Below are 14,380 nucleotides of genomic sequence, written 5' to 3'. Positions count from 1 at the left end.
TCTCCTATAAGAAGTATCTCTTATTGGTAGCAACCTACTTTTATTTCCAATCAATATGATTTACAGGCATGAACAGCAATGCGAGTATGGAGCACTTGGGAGTTTTTGTTTCCAGCTTCATACATGGCTAGACAAGTGTCAACGTCCCACAAAGACAATACACAGAGAGGCTACAGATTAATCAGGTGAGGTCCTGAGATGGCACTGTTTGGGTGATAAAATACACTCAGTGTGACGTGATGTGTGTGACATTAACTATATCATAAGGCAGAGAGAGAGAAAAATTGGCTATAGAAAAATGACACTATGACATTCCATATTCCTGCACTCATTCTCCCTGATTTTCAGATGAAACCCAATGGCAAACTAAAAAACAATTTTATTCATCACTGCTAGTCCTGTAAACTGAAATAGGGAACCCCAACATGAAATAGGGATCTGTAACCTACCGAGTCCCAGGGACTTTTTCCACTGACTTCAATAGAAACAGAATTTCCCCAAAGCTTTCTGGAAAGGTATACATTTGGCAAAACAGAGAGTTTGTATCAGTCTCAAACTCAGCCTTCTCTGACCACCTCATTTGATGAAGAACTATATGCCCTGTGTCTCAGGGATGGCAATAGATTATGACCGCCAGCAAGTCTGCAACTGGTTAGTGTTACTGTTTGTTATCACTCTAGGACCTAGGGGACCCAGTTAAAACAAAAGCCACACATTTTAGGAACTGAACACATAAACACACTTGAAATTCAAAATAGACAAGCTAATACCACCACTGCAGTAGCAGGAGAGGGAAATAAGAGCTTAGCCTGTAGGAGAGCTGGGGTTCACACCTCAGTGTCTGAATGCAGGCTGCCTCTCTCCCTGGAGAGGAGTTGTGGTCCACCGAGAGACAGCAGAGCTCGCTGGTGCAGTGCATCCCCAGGCATTTTCTGAGTATAGCTATAATTCAAACTGATGGGATTTTTGAAAAATGTTTTACCACCTCATCTATCTAGGTCTCATTTGATTCCATCAACGAAGTAGCTGAGTTTTCTTTTTTTCCCCCCCAACATGAATGCAAACTCTGTAAGTTGCAAGTGTCAGGAAATCTTAACATAATGTTGTGATGGGATGGGAAGGAAAATACATACTTCTGCAGCTCCTACATATTTAATAATAATAAAAAGATACCACAAGGTAGAGCCTATAATACTGATTTACTGCAACCCCATCTGCATGTATGCATGAATATACACTTTTATTTGGACTTTATGATTTATTCATTATATACATAAAGAGATAATTAACAACTCATTTGAATGCTATGAATCCAGGTTTCATTGATGCTTTTTATTGACAAAAGAGACACAGAATTGCTGAGGATGAACCTTCTCCTCTCTTCCTAGTGTACTGTATTTGGGAAGTCAGGAGTCTTTTAAGTTAGTCTTTTATTTAAAATAAATACACAGACATCATAAGATCAAGCATACTATCACACAGAGAGACAGACGGACTATATCTTCAAGTTAAGAAAACACATTTTTAACATGAATTGTACACCTGCTTTGTTTTTTCCTGTTACTAGGAAAATCAGACAAAACAGGAATTCACTCATTAAGCTGCAGTTTTGCAGACGCCTCTGCATGACAATGACTTTAAACAGTGGAAAAAACATTGAGAAGTACAACTGCTCAAAACCTCACAAAAGGTAGTGATGATGTATTGCTGTTGGACATTATAATTTTCACATCAACTTTTAGTTATACTTTTTTTAAATCCTTCTGTAGTGCAAACAAAATATTACGGGTTTTCCAGCAACCAAAAAATGGAAAGCCTGTTGGGTTTGGGAAAAAAACCCTCAACCAACAAAGCCAAAACATCCTTCACCCCAATATACTGGTTTTCTAAAATGCAAAATTGTAAAAACCAGTTACCTTTATTTCTTTTCAGTAAGAACTTACAATATCAAACCCAGGTGTAGAAGCGGTACTCCTGGAGGAAGTGTACACAAGTCATTTTTGTATAACACAGGTGCGTGAAAAATTTTTTCCATCTCATGAAAATTTAAAACTTTTACTGAGATTTCAGCACTGCTTTGAACTCCCATGAATATAACACTTGATTGCCTAACACTTCCAGCTACAAAGCTCTGGTAGGTCATTAACTGTGATGCCTATACCAGTGGATGATATAATTTCCATGAACCCTGTGAGTGTGGCTGCAGAAGGTGTATCACTCAAAAGCATGCTTTCTCAGGTCGTAAGATACACCAAATGTGAAAGTCAGCAAAAACTCCTATGATTTCTGTTTCTAATGAATCTGTTTGTCCTATCCCCTTTCTCTGTAGTTTGGTAAAACTACAGAGGTTACTCTGTAGGTAAAAATGATGTATTCCCTGTTAAATTTTGTAATTTAGCCATAGATTCTACATGAAAAAGTTGTACATATGCAGCGTATTCTGTATATTTATATGGAAATAAGAACACACTACTTAGAACCTATTGGTCCACACAGCTGAAGCAGCCTGGGATCCATCTTTTGTGGAATGATGGACCAGATGACCTCCAGAGAATGCTTCCAACCTCAGCCATTATGTTTCCAGTGTATTTATGCAAAATAAGCTCTCAGTGTATTAAACTTAGTCCCATGAAAGCTGCAGTCTGCTCAAAGGGCTGTATATAAAGCCAGCGGAGTGTAGAAAAAGTATGTTATCCCAGCAGGCCTGCATCAGCCCCTGTGCTTTTACTGTGGCCCTGGATACTTAGAAAATAAAATGTCAAGGGTGTACAGTTTAGGAGAAACATTACGATCTTTGAAATACAGATATATAAATAATTCTTCAAATTTGGCTACAACTGAAAAAGACCCAGTTCATATGAAAGGATCTATCCTAGGTCTGTCTTGGCTGATGGTGTCAACTCACTAGCAGAACAGATTCAGCATGTCCTGCAGTGCTGCAGGTCGCTGAGAAATCTGGTTCAGGAAAGTCTTTGCCTGTGCAGACATAAGGGGACAGGGACCACAGAAGAACTTGGGATACCTAGGCTATCACTGCTGCCTCTGTTTCTCTCTGAACACTTTCCTTCAGCTTCCCTGTTCCCACGAGCTTTCATAGCTTTGGCTGTCTGAACTAGTTCCATTTGTTATCTATATTGTTTCTATTATATATAAGTCTCTTTAATAATCACAGACAGTTTCGGCTTTGAGAAGAATATATCAACCCCCAAAAACAACCCCCAGAAAACCAAGGGAGAGCACAGGCCCTTGTACAGTGGTTTTTTTTAATCTCTGGCCCCTCCTGCTCCTCAAGGACAGTGATCCCATAGATTGCAGGCAGAAAAAAAACCTCTGAGACATCTTCAGCCTGTCATCTGGTTTCTCTCCCTGCAACCTTTTCCTTTTCCAATGCTATGGTAATTTTCATGCAAGGGGACCGGGGTGAAGGAACAGATGCTGCTCCTATTTCCTCCCTGTTATCATCCCAGTCCCAGTGATGCTCCCTGTAATCGTTCCATTGTATGGCTGCTTTCCTATAAAGCTGAACAATGAATAATGGATGCAAAAACTAAGTGGTGTTTCGGGTTCATTAGTATGCATATTGTTATAAATTCATTTCAGTTGGTGCTGTGAAGCCACTCTCCTCTCTTTTGTACTTTAAGGTGTCACTGCTTCAGGCTTTGCTAATGTTCATTTTGTATTCATTCATTTGTGTCTGTAGTTTTACCTGGATTGTAGGCTATTGTTCTTATTTGCAAAGCTTGGGTTTAATTTCCTGTAGGAAGCTTTTCTTTTGTCTCTAGGGCTCATTCTCCTATTATCATCCACCTTGAGAGTACTAAAGCACTGTCCTGCTGGTAAAATATAATTTGTTTTGTAGTGTTTTAATGAAAATTTTAGCACTTACGTCCTCAAAAAAAAAAAAAAAAAACCCTCAAGATTTTCTCATTTGAGCTGCTGGTATCCAGTGCTTCCCTTCTGTTCATTCCTATTTCTGAATGTTAAATAGCTCACAAGGCCCCCAGCCACAGTCCTGCAAATCCTTGTTACCTTTGACCCACGTCCAGCTGCCTGCAGAGGCTTTGCTGATCATGCTGGGCTACTGAAAAGAATTCCTGTCAGCCATGCAGAAAGCAACTAATGTATCAGCATTTTCTTATAAAGTGTGACAGAAGCTAGTTCCTGCTCCATTTCAGACCCCCAGCCCCTTGCAGTTATTCCCTTTACTTATATGACATACATATTTTATTTGTTCTCATTAGGTTGTTCAATAACAACCCATTATCTTTCAACAGATTCATAGCAGATAAAACATTCATATTATTGCCCCAATTTTTATTTCTGTTTTATGATATTCTCCCTCACACATTCAGATTCATTCTTCCTAACAACAGCATATCATTAGGCCTTGCCTTCAGCTATTGTTAACAATGAACTGATAAAATGCAGTAGGATGCTCCAAAAAGTAGATCTGATCCCAAGTCTTTTTTCCTCTCTGCCCTACCTGTATTGGACCAATAGTGGTTCAGAGCTATCAGCTCAAGAAAGTACAAAATGAACTCCAGCTACAATAGAAGAAAGAGACAATAGTGAGCTATAGCTGTGCTCTCCTAGGACCCTTTGCACAAAGGAACAATCGCCCACAGGAGTCTCACTAAAACAGAATTTGCAGTGGATAATATTCAGTGTATGCACAGAGCATATAAAATACAGTAGTTGCTGATAGCAGTTACTCTGTGCATGAAGAGCATCTCTTACTGAAACTGTTTCTTGTCTTTGATGGTGTGTGTAAAGGCTTCTTAACATTATAAGCAGCACTGAGTGTTAAGGATAAACTATTCACACCAGGCTAACAAAGACAGGTGTTGAAGCGAAAGTAGTGAAATCCATTGTCCTATATTCAGTACCAGGAACCAGTAGCACATTTTGAAAATGCCAGCGTGACCCTCTGAAGGTAAAAAGCAGAGCCTGTGGCAGAGAAAATCTTAAGTCCTCTCTGCCTAGATCATCATCACCTTTGTTCTCCTTTCTTCTTCCCACAGCAGTAAAAAAGTTCAGCTTTCCAGTTCTTTAGTCATATGAAGCCAAAGATGAAAATAGGTCTAATATCACTAGTAAAGGCTACAAAAAACCAGGTGAGTCAGACCCTTAAGGTGCTTTATTGGGAAACTTATAACCTCAACTATGTCTGGGATACCTGTGGTGACAGCATATGTGCTTCTACTGGAGCCTCCTTGCTAAGAGAGCCCAGACACAAGTCCCTGGGCAGAGCATGGGTGCCCACAGATAAGTGGATGGCACATCTAAGAGGTACAAGAGTGTGACATGTAGACATACCACATGAGGAGGCAGAGACCAGTCATAAGGAGCTCATTTACACTTTTATCATGGTAAATTGCCAGCTTATGGTAAATTGAACAGATCTCTGAAGTCTGAAATATGAAAAACTTAAATCTTACAAAAATATTCTCACTATGCAGTTCCATTACAGAGGTATCATGACTCCGGGAACAGGCATCTTCATAAGTACCACAGTCTCCTGCATTGTGTGTGTGTTTATATATGGATGTATTCAAATATACTGAAAGAAATTCACCCGTATACACTGCAATACTAGATATATATAAATATATACTCACATCTCTCTCTATATATAAGCATGCTAGTCTCCCCACATGTATTAAAAACAAGCTCAAAATCATATGTATGTACCCTATCAGATATACATATTTATCATAGTTTTTTTAAACAGGTTTGCTCTCATTTATACAAATATCCCCTCCTGCATTTATATTTAAGGTACTGTACTCAGTCACATTTTTGTTGTCTGGGGACACTGCTGAGGACACTTGCTGTTAGCCTGTTCCCTTTAATTTTTTTAAGCATGGTTTTATGGGAACTTGACTGTGTGCAATAGGAAATAATCAACTGTCATGTAAACTACATAACCTTTGCTGAAGTAAGTGGTGTGCTGACTGATTAAAATCAGGGCTAGGTTTGTCTATTTGTGTCCAAACACACCAGCATTTTGGCACCCCAGAACCCCAACAGAGGCTATACTGAATAAGTGAGAACAGACTTTGTCCCAAATGGTAGAATAATCCCCATCTTGAGTCATAATTAGCACGTTGTGTAGACCACAAACCCACAAAGTACCTGGTGGTACTTATTTCTCCCTTTCTTGTAGCTCATTGCTGTACCACCCAAACCATGCCCTCTTCTCCCACTTGATTTACATCATTCCATCATGTCAGTGAGGGTCTGGGGCTGAACGCCTCCAGGAGACATGTCCTTCACCTGCACTAAGTGAGCAAGAGGTGTATACTGTATATTTAGAGTTGCCTGGAATCTGTGTTATAGCTTCAGCCTGCTCAGGTGAGGGTGCCAGTGTGTGTGCATCTGATGCAAAGAGAGCTATAATGCAAAGTGGCTCTTAAAAGTGAGGGCAGAAACCCAGCTGTAGAGGCAGGACAAAGGTGCAGCTCGCTAAAATTCCAGCCTAAATCTAGGTCTGCCAAGAACAGCTTGTGAAGGAGAACTACTGCAGACACAATTGAAATCTCTGCAGGAGAGAAAGCTTGACAGCTCATTTTCGTCTCCTGCTCCCAAAATGGCAGTGCCTGCAAATGAACAGTGTGTTGTGCTGAGGGGCAGGAGAGGCCCAGCAGGACTGGACTCCTTCCCACACCTTCCCACCCAACCCCTTGCACGCTGGCTCCCTGCCCAGCCTAGTGGAGATGAAAAGCCTGGACACACTTGTGCCTCTGAGCTGTGACCTCTCTGCCCGTGAAAGGCAGTAAGAGAGCTTCTCTGGCCTCACAGTAATGCTGTGGGGACTAGCATGTTTCAGATTGCATATACTGCAATCTGCATATTACTGCAACAGAGGTCAGAAAACAGGCAACATACTCAGCTTTCCGGTATACAGCTCCTGTTTGCAAAGATGGAAATACGCATGGTAGTTAATGCATTCCCTTTCCTTTCTCTTCTCTCTTGGCAACCTGTTCTTTGTTCTTGTAGTCTGCTTCATTCTAGGGATTTTTTATTTCAGTGAAACATTTGATTTTTCTTTTTAATACATGCCCTGGCACTGAGTACCTGCTGCAATTAAAGCACTGGTATTTAGCTCCTGTGAGGTCTATTCTATTATGAAATCTTATCCATTGATTGTAGACTAATGAACCCATCAATTCATCACAGCACTTCTATTACCCTACTGCTGTTGTGGGATGTTGTATTGCTGAGCTTCAGTAAGAGGACTGACTCTCTTGCTACTGCCCCAACTGTTGTTAAGGATGTAAAAAAAGGTAAAGCAATCAGAATTTCAATACAGTTCAACTTTGTGGCCCTTCTGTGGCATATCCGTTCCTCCTATAGTAGGACTTTCTCATTTAAAGAAATTCAAATTCAGCAATACTTGCTGTTCAGAAACAGCGGCTCTTGAATGGGATGAAAAAGGGGAGGAGATCTGATATTTTGCTGGGAAACACTGGGGGACAAAAAAATGGTCATTTTTTTTCACTCATAGAAATTGTCTGGAATGGGGCATTGGCAAAACCTAAAAAAACTCAAGTTAAAGTAATGAGAAACAAAAGCAATAGCAACAGTAGTAATATGCTTTTCTCCCAGTGTGTCAGATGCTGGTAATGCTTTTTTTTAAAAGCCTAGTCTCAGATTATACGTGGCAGATTTATTTATCGTTCCACAGATATCTGGCTTTTTTTAGATTGTATGGCATTACATTGATTCAGCACAGAAATGCAGAAATGTACAAAAGTAACTGGCAAGAAAATAAATCCCAGGACCACAAGAGGAATTGCCTTTAAGGTATAACTTTAAAGTTTGAGAGTCAAAAACCAAAGAAAATAATTCTGGCAGTCTTGATATCTTTATTGAGAAAACATTTTGATATTGAGTTTGGAAAGTGAACACTAATAAAAGAACATACTGAAAAATATAAGAATAATAGACTGTTCTGTGTAATTAGGTCAGAGAAATCATATCCACATAAGAAATATGTGAACAGAGGGTCTGCAAACACAAACAAGAGGAACAGAGATGTCTGAAAAAACAGTATGCCAATAAAGAAACATGGCTAGCAGATAAGAATGAGTACAACCTTTTCAACTTCAAGAAGCAATTAAAATTCCTACTACTAGCAGATCAACATAAGCAAAAAAAAAAAAGAAATTTAGGCAACACAAGCCCATGGAAATAAGGCTTATAAATTCCAAAAGGTGAAACCCCTTTCTATCCAGCACAACCCTTGTCTGAATTTAGACACCAACTAATTCACTTGTTTTTTAAGCCAGCTGTTAGAACACACATACTACTCTGATTATCCAAGCTTCTCAGTTCTAGGACCAGATTGCTTTTCTAAAGCACGTAATCTGATGCCACAGTACAGACGAGATTTGGGCAGTGTGGGCATTTTAATACCATGTCCATCTGCTGCACATGTCCTGACATAGGTTCTTCTGAATGCGGGAGATGGTAGGCAGAAACTAATCTTCTTTAAAAACAAGGCCAACAATAAACTAGTAAATAGTGATGTTGCAAGTGTTATTAATTAATGTTTGCAAAATGTTCTAATATTCCCTAGATAAAACATGTAACAGAAGTGAAAAATATTACAAGTAATCTTTACCAATGTATTAACAACACAGAGGGTAGGAATGCAGCCCTGTTACAACTAAAGGCTTGTGATAGGTTTCTCTTTCAGCAGGTTTGCTAACAGAAGCAGCTGACTGCAAAGAGAGTACAAAACTCCACTCCATGATGCAGTGTCTCAGGAAGGCAGCAAAGCTCATGTGCATCAGCAGTTTTTGTTGCTGAAAACCTGCAAGGGCATCAGGTGCTTCATCCACTTTCAGGTCCTGAAGTTCTGTGAGCCTTTGGCCTCATTCGGTATCTCTCCTCAGTGTCCACACTGAGATATCATCATTGCTCTGCTGCTGCAGCCCACAAAAAAAGTAAGTGGCTTAATAAATAAAAGAAATGTTTCAGTAGATGGAAATTCTGGATTGAAGCGTGACTCCTTCATTGCAGAGGATAGAGGAAGGGCAGGAAAGATCATCAGCACCATGAGACCTGCTCTACTGTGGAAAGAGGTGACAGGATCACCATTCCCCCTCTGGTCTCTTTTGGGGTCATATTCTGGCCTCTTCAGTGATCCAGCATGGAGATCTGTGCCCTTTCTGAAAGTTTACAGAGTACTCTTTGCAGGGAACTACCATCCAGGTGCTCTCCCTCTTACATAGTTCAGCCCTGAACAGTGGGACTGAGGCACCAGGGGGAAGACAATAGGAATGAAGCCTACACAGATCCTTCCTCCATCTGGGCATGCTGGAGGAGACGCTGAGGACTGACAGGGTCCCAAAATTGTGAAAAGATGGTGCTTTCTGGGGTGCATTGCAGAGCACAGGAGGAAGATGGCACCTTTGCAGAATGATTTCTTGGCTGCTGCATACCAGGTGCACTGACAAAGCAAATAAACTGATGGTGACTGGGAAATGACTGATCCATGCCAAAACTGTGAAACAGTTGCCCTTACCCCTGTGTCCTCACCTCTCCAAAAGATGTTTAGGATTTTGAAGGGTCAAGGTCCTCCTGTTTTCTTCCTTGTTTGCTTCTGCCCTTTTGAATTGTGGAGATCCCTTTGCTATGCTGATGAGAAAGTAACCGATGTCTGCCTGGCTGAGCAGATGGACCACATGTAGGGACTCCCCAGCCAAGTGAAGCCCCAGCAAGGCTATCCCTCACTGACATTCATTACTCATCATTCAGAAAAAAAGCAGCTGTTTTGATAGAAAAATAAGCCAGCAGTGACAATTAAAGCTAGCTCAGAAAGGGCGTGCAGAAAGGGAGTAGGAGTCCTATACTGGGGCATGGGTAGAGATGTGGGCAACCTTAGCATGGAAGAGGGGAGGGGAAGCACAAAACAGAGGAAGAGAAGTGCACAGAACAGGCAGACTCATTTCATGCTACTATTACGAAGCAGAGCTTTGATAATGGAAGTAGTGACGGGGCCTTCATGTGGAAACCCACTCACAAGACCTGCAAGCGCAGCAGTGTGGAAAGGCTGGGTTATTTCTCCAGGCTGCTTTGCTTGGAATGACATGCTATAAACTGACAGCTTTCCACAGCAGAGTCCTGTGGCTGCAGCACACCCTGTATGTTCACATCTAACAGTGCACCTGTGAGCAGGCACTGGTGTGTTCTCCACTTCATGTTTGATTACCTCATTATTGTGGTTGCCACTGGTATGAATGAATAGCCACACCCCATTTCTTTCTGAGATCTTGTGATAAGATACACTCATGCAAGCATAATGAGGGCTTGTCGGAAAGTCTGCAGGCACCCATGAATAACACTTATTCACACTGAATGCAGGACGTGCAGGTCTCCACATTTGCTCTCCAGCCTCTTTGCCTGTGCCTACAGTGGTTGGATTTTTCCAGCTAGTCCCTTGCAACCTCCAGAGAGATCAATGAGGCTGAGCAATTGCAGAAGCAGCATGGAAGGTCAATGCACAAACTCCTTTCCCCTCCAACACAAGGCAATAGGGTGTAAGTAATTTATAAACTGAAGTCTGAGATGGTTGCAGTACTCAGGAATTAATTACACAATTCCATTACACTGTCACATGTCCAACGTCTACCACAGACCTGGCAAAATAAACCATGTGCTCTCAAAAACGCATACCCTTACTTACTGCTGTGGAGGATGCAAATTAAAATCTTCGATTAAATCCTACAAACTGTGAAGTGTTTTACTGACTGTAAAATATGAACATAGAGAGCGAGTGAGAAATACTCTTCCTTGGAGGATCTCTGAAGCTCATGGCAAAGCTTGTGTTGTGCTTATATAACATCCCAGCTTTGCTCCTGAAGCCATCATCCAGCTACAAATCCTATCCAGCTACTCCCTCCCAGGGCTTTCTATTAGCTCAAACCTTCACATCCCTCCTCCTATACTTTTATCGTCTGAGATGAAGAACTGTCATTCTGAGTGGTATAATTATTCCATTCCTTTATTCCATCCTTCATGTTTGCTGCAGAAACATAACCCAAAAAGCCTATCTTCTTCCCTTATGCAGCTCCCTTTTGGTCATCTCTGCCTTCAGGAAGTGAAACCTCAGAGTGGCATCTGTCCTTGCCCTACCTCTTCCTCAGCTTCATTAAGGCTACCACTGCCTTAAAAAAGCACAACGACAAACCCCTGCCTGTTCCCAGTTACAAATCTGTTACCCGAAAAAATCCCAGAGTAATTTTTGATTTATTTTCTGCCCATGATTGTACACACAGGCTTCCCTGCCATCTCTACGAGGCACTGCTTTTCCGCTGCACTTCCAAGAGCAGTCAAATCCATCATCACCAGAACTTAGAGACGCTGTGCCCCTGGACTGAGCTCATTTGCTCCCACATAGCACTTCCTTTCCCTCACCCTCACTCCCCATCCGTGCTTTACGCAGAGAGCTGGGAAGCAGGGAGCTGCTTTGGGGCTTTGCAGCCAGTTTTTGGGTGGAGCAGCTGATGAGCTGATTGGGGCTGCACTAGCCCCCGGGGGTATGACCTCCCCCTTCGTTCAGAGAGAACAGCTGAGACCCTTTAAACTTCGTGAGCATTTAAAGCCAGATGACTGCTCAGCCGCTTTGAAAACAATGTGTAATTAAACTAATCGGTCTGTTCAAAAATAGTTAGTGGTGTAAGAACAACAGAAGTCATTAGAATTGCCGCATCATTACTATTTAGAAACAATAATGTAATTCTTACATAGACATTAATCTGATAACTACCTTCTTTAACAGAGATCAAGTATCAATGTGTTTGGGTGTGGGGTTTTTTACTTCCCCAAAGCATGAAGAGTCCAGAAGTGGGGCCACAAACCACAGGAGGTTCTTTTTATGGGTTTTTTGAAGGGTACAAGTCTTTTGGAAGGGTGAAGTTTTCCTTGCTTTCTCTGCACCAAAATCTCTTTCTTTTTCTCTCTCACTCTAACACAGATATGCGCGCACACACATATATAGCTATACATACATATATATATATTTGTATGTGTAACCTGGGCTCTCAGGGAAGATGCTAGGTTCCTAAGGACAGAAAACATCTGTTGCTTTCTCTGCCCACTCTTAGCTGCCCCCTTGTAATGGACAGTAAATGGTAGGTTTACAGAGCCCACACTTCCACCTCCCAGCTAATTCCTTCAGGTCGGGCATTCAAACACGCTGAGGCTATAACTTTTGAAAGATTCTTAATTTGTATCCTAACTCTTGAAAAGCGACCAACTTATTTTACATGTAAGGACTAAAGACCAAGCCAATGTCCTAAAGTTTAGATAAACTGCACAAGAAAATGAGAATGGGAATAAATACGCTCTAAATGTAGAAGGATTAGAAAGCTAACTAATAGCTAGTTAGCTTTCTATAGATGAAATCAGCAAATGTCAATGTGCCTTAAAATGCTATATGCAGATTATATTGGTCTTGGAAAACTCTCAGGTCAGTGAGTTTCCATAATATGAAATGAACTGCTGTTCAAGAAAATATTACCTTACAGCTCAGTTGTGTGAGGTATATCACAAATGAGAATGCATGCAGAGAAGAGATATTGTTTGCTGAAAATTGAGAGAAAGATTTTATTACCATAACCTTGTTGTCCACATCTCCATACAAAATTTTTAAAAAAATCAAAAAAACCTAAAAAAACCCCCCAGACTTCAGGTATTGTGACTTTGAAGGCAGTGTAAAGTGGTTTTGACCAATGAACATTCTTGCTCCTTTGGAAAGAGAAGATTAGGAAAGTGTTGACAGATAACTTCCTGGAGCAGAAACTTTATGTTTAAAAAAATTTACCTTTTCATCTTTGCTTTTAGTCTGTACTATCACACTCTGCTAAAGCCAGCTGTGGTATACTTTTGTGTACCTGTGAACCTTTCTGTAGACATGCACTTATTGGAAAAAAAGGATATTCATTTTATGAAGACTGAATTTTCTGATTTTTGTGCAGAAAATTTTTCAGAAGAGGTATTTTTTCTAGCTCAGAGAATATCTCTCCTGGGTTTTGTTGGTTTATTTCTCCCTCTCTAGCCACTCCCTCACAGCCTTGCTGAAGTGAGGTTCTCACTGTTCCTGGTAGTGCAGCTCTAGACTCTGTGGCAGTAAAATATTCCACAGAAAAATGATTAAAAAATCCCCAAGATACGCACTCCCTCTTCTGCTCTCGTCATGCCAGGTCTTGCATTGAGAACATGCTTAACTGCGAACTGTGATCTTAGATTTCTAGGTTGACAGCTGTAATGAACATTCATCAAATCTGATCATTGAAAAGTTTTCAATTTTTTTTCCTTAGTTTGGTTATAAGCACATAAAGCTGAACTCATCCCCATGGCTTTGGTGCAGTCCAGAAGTGGTGGAGAGGGTGAGGCTTGCAAAGTGGGCCTTGGGGAGTAGGTCATGTTGTTTTTCTGAGTAGAGCTGAATGCAGCTGCAGCTCAAGAAAAACAGATCAGAAAAGCCCCAGTGGTTTGCACAAGACTTCCACCCAAGGTAAGGGAATCCTTATGAGACTGTCTGGGTTTTTTGTTGTTTGGCACATTTTTTTTTAACTGTGAATTCCTGACTCACCTGTTTTTATGTGACCTAAAAATTTGACTGATGCTGTTTACTGGAGACAAAGAGCTTGATAATTCAAATGTAGTCAAAGCTAATAATTAAAAACGGTTCCTCTGAAGTCTTTTTTGGATACAGCCTGTGTGAAATAAGTTTGTCATTTTCACCCAGCCCTTAAACTCTGGCATAACTGAATTCAGGCTAATTTGAAAAACAACCCAGGCAGGAATAAATCTTTACTGGAAGAAAGGGCAGGGAGGTATAATTCATATTATCCAGAGAAAAATGCAAAGATTTCAAGAGCCTGCCTTGGTTAGCCCAGCAAAGTGGAAGCTAAAAGGGGAAGGCTGCTCTCTATGCTGGGCTGTGAAACACCAACAAGAGAAGACTTTGAAAAAGAAAGAGGTCAACACCTGCTGCTGGTCATAAATTTGGGAAGGAAATAAGAGAGAAGTTGATGACAAGTAGAGAAGTGGAACAGCCTTATAGGAATGAAAAATCCTAAGTAGTTTTAAGACAGTATAAGGTCTGTTTCTGAAGGAGAGTCTGTGATGTGTCTATCTCTAGTACATGCTGCATTCCCAGTGGAGCAGGTATGATTAGTTGTAAGTTACTCTCATCCTGAATTTGGAACTAGTCACACCTCTCATCTTCTCTGAAGTAGATAAATTCCAAATACCAGTGCTTTTTCTAGAAGAAATGGATCTCCTCACAAACAGTATTTTTTTCTACTCTGATCATAGACACTTAATACTGGTGGAGTATGAGGGAAACGGACCACAGAAGGCTGCC

Source organism: Corapipo altera, unplaced genomic scaffold (genome assembly GCF_003945725.1).
Source record: "Corapipo altera isolate COAL_440 unplaced genomic scaffold, ASM394572v1 2c, whole genome shotgun sequence".
Taxonomy (NCBI): Eukaryota; Metazoa; Chordata; class Aves; order Passeriformes; family Pipridae; genus Corapipo; species Corapipo altera.
This window is presented reverse-complemented; position numbering follows the sequence as displayed.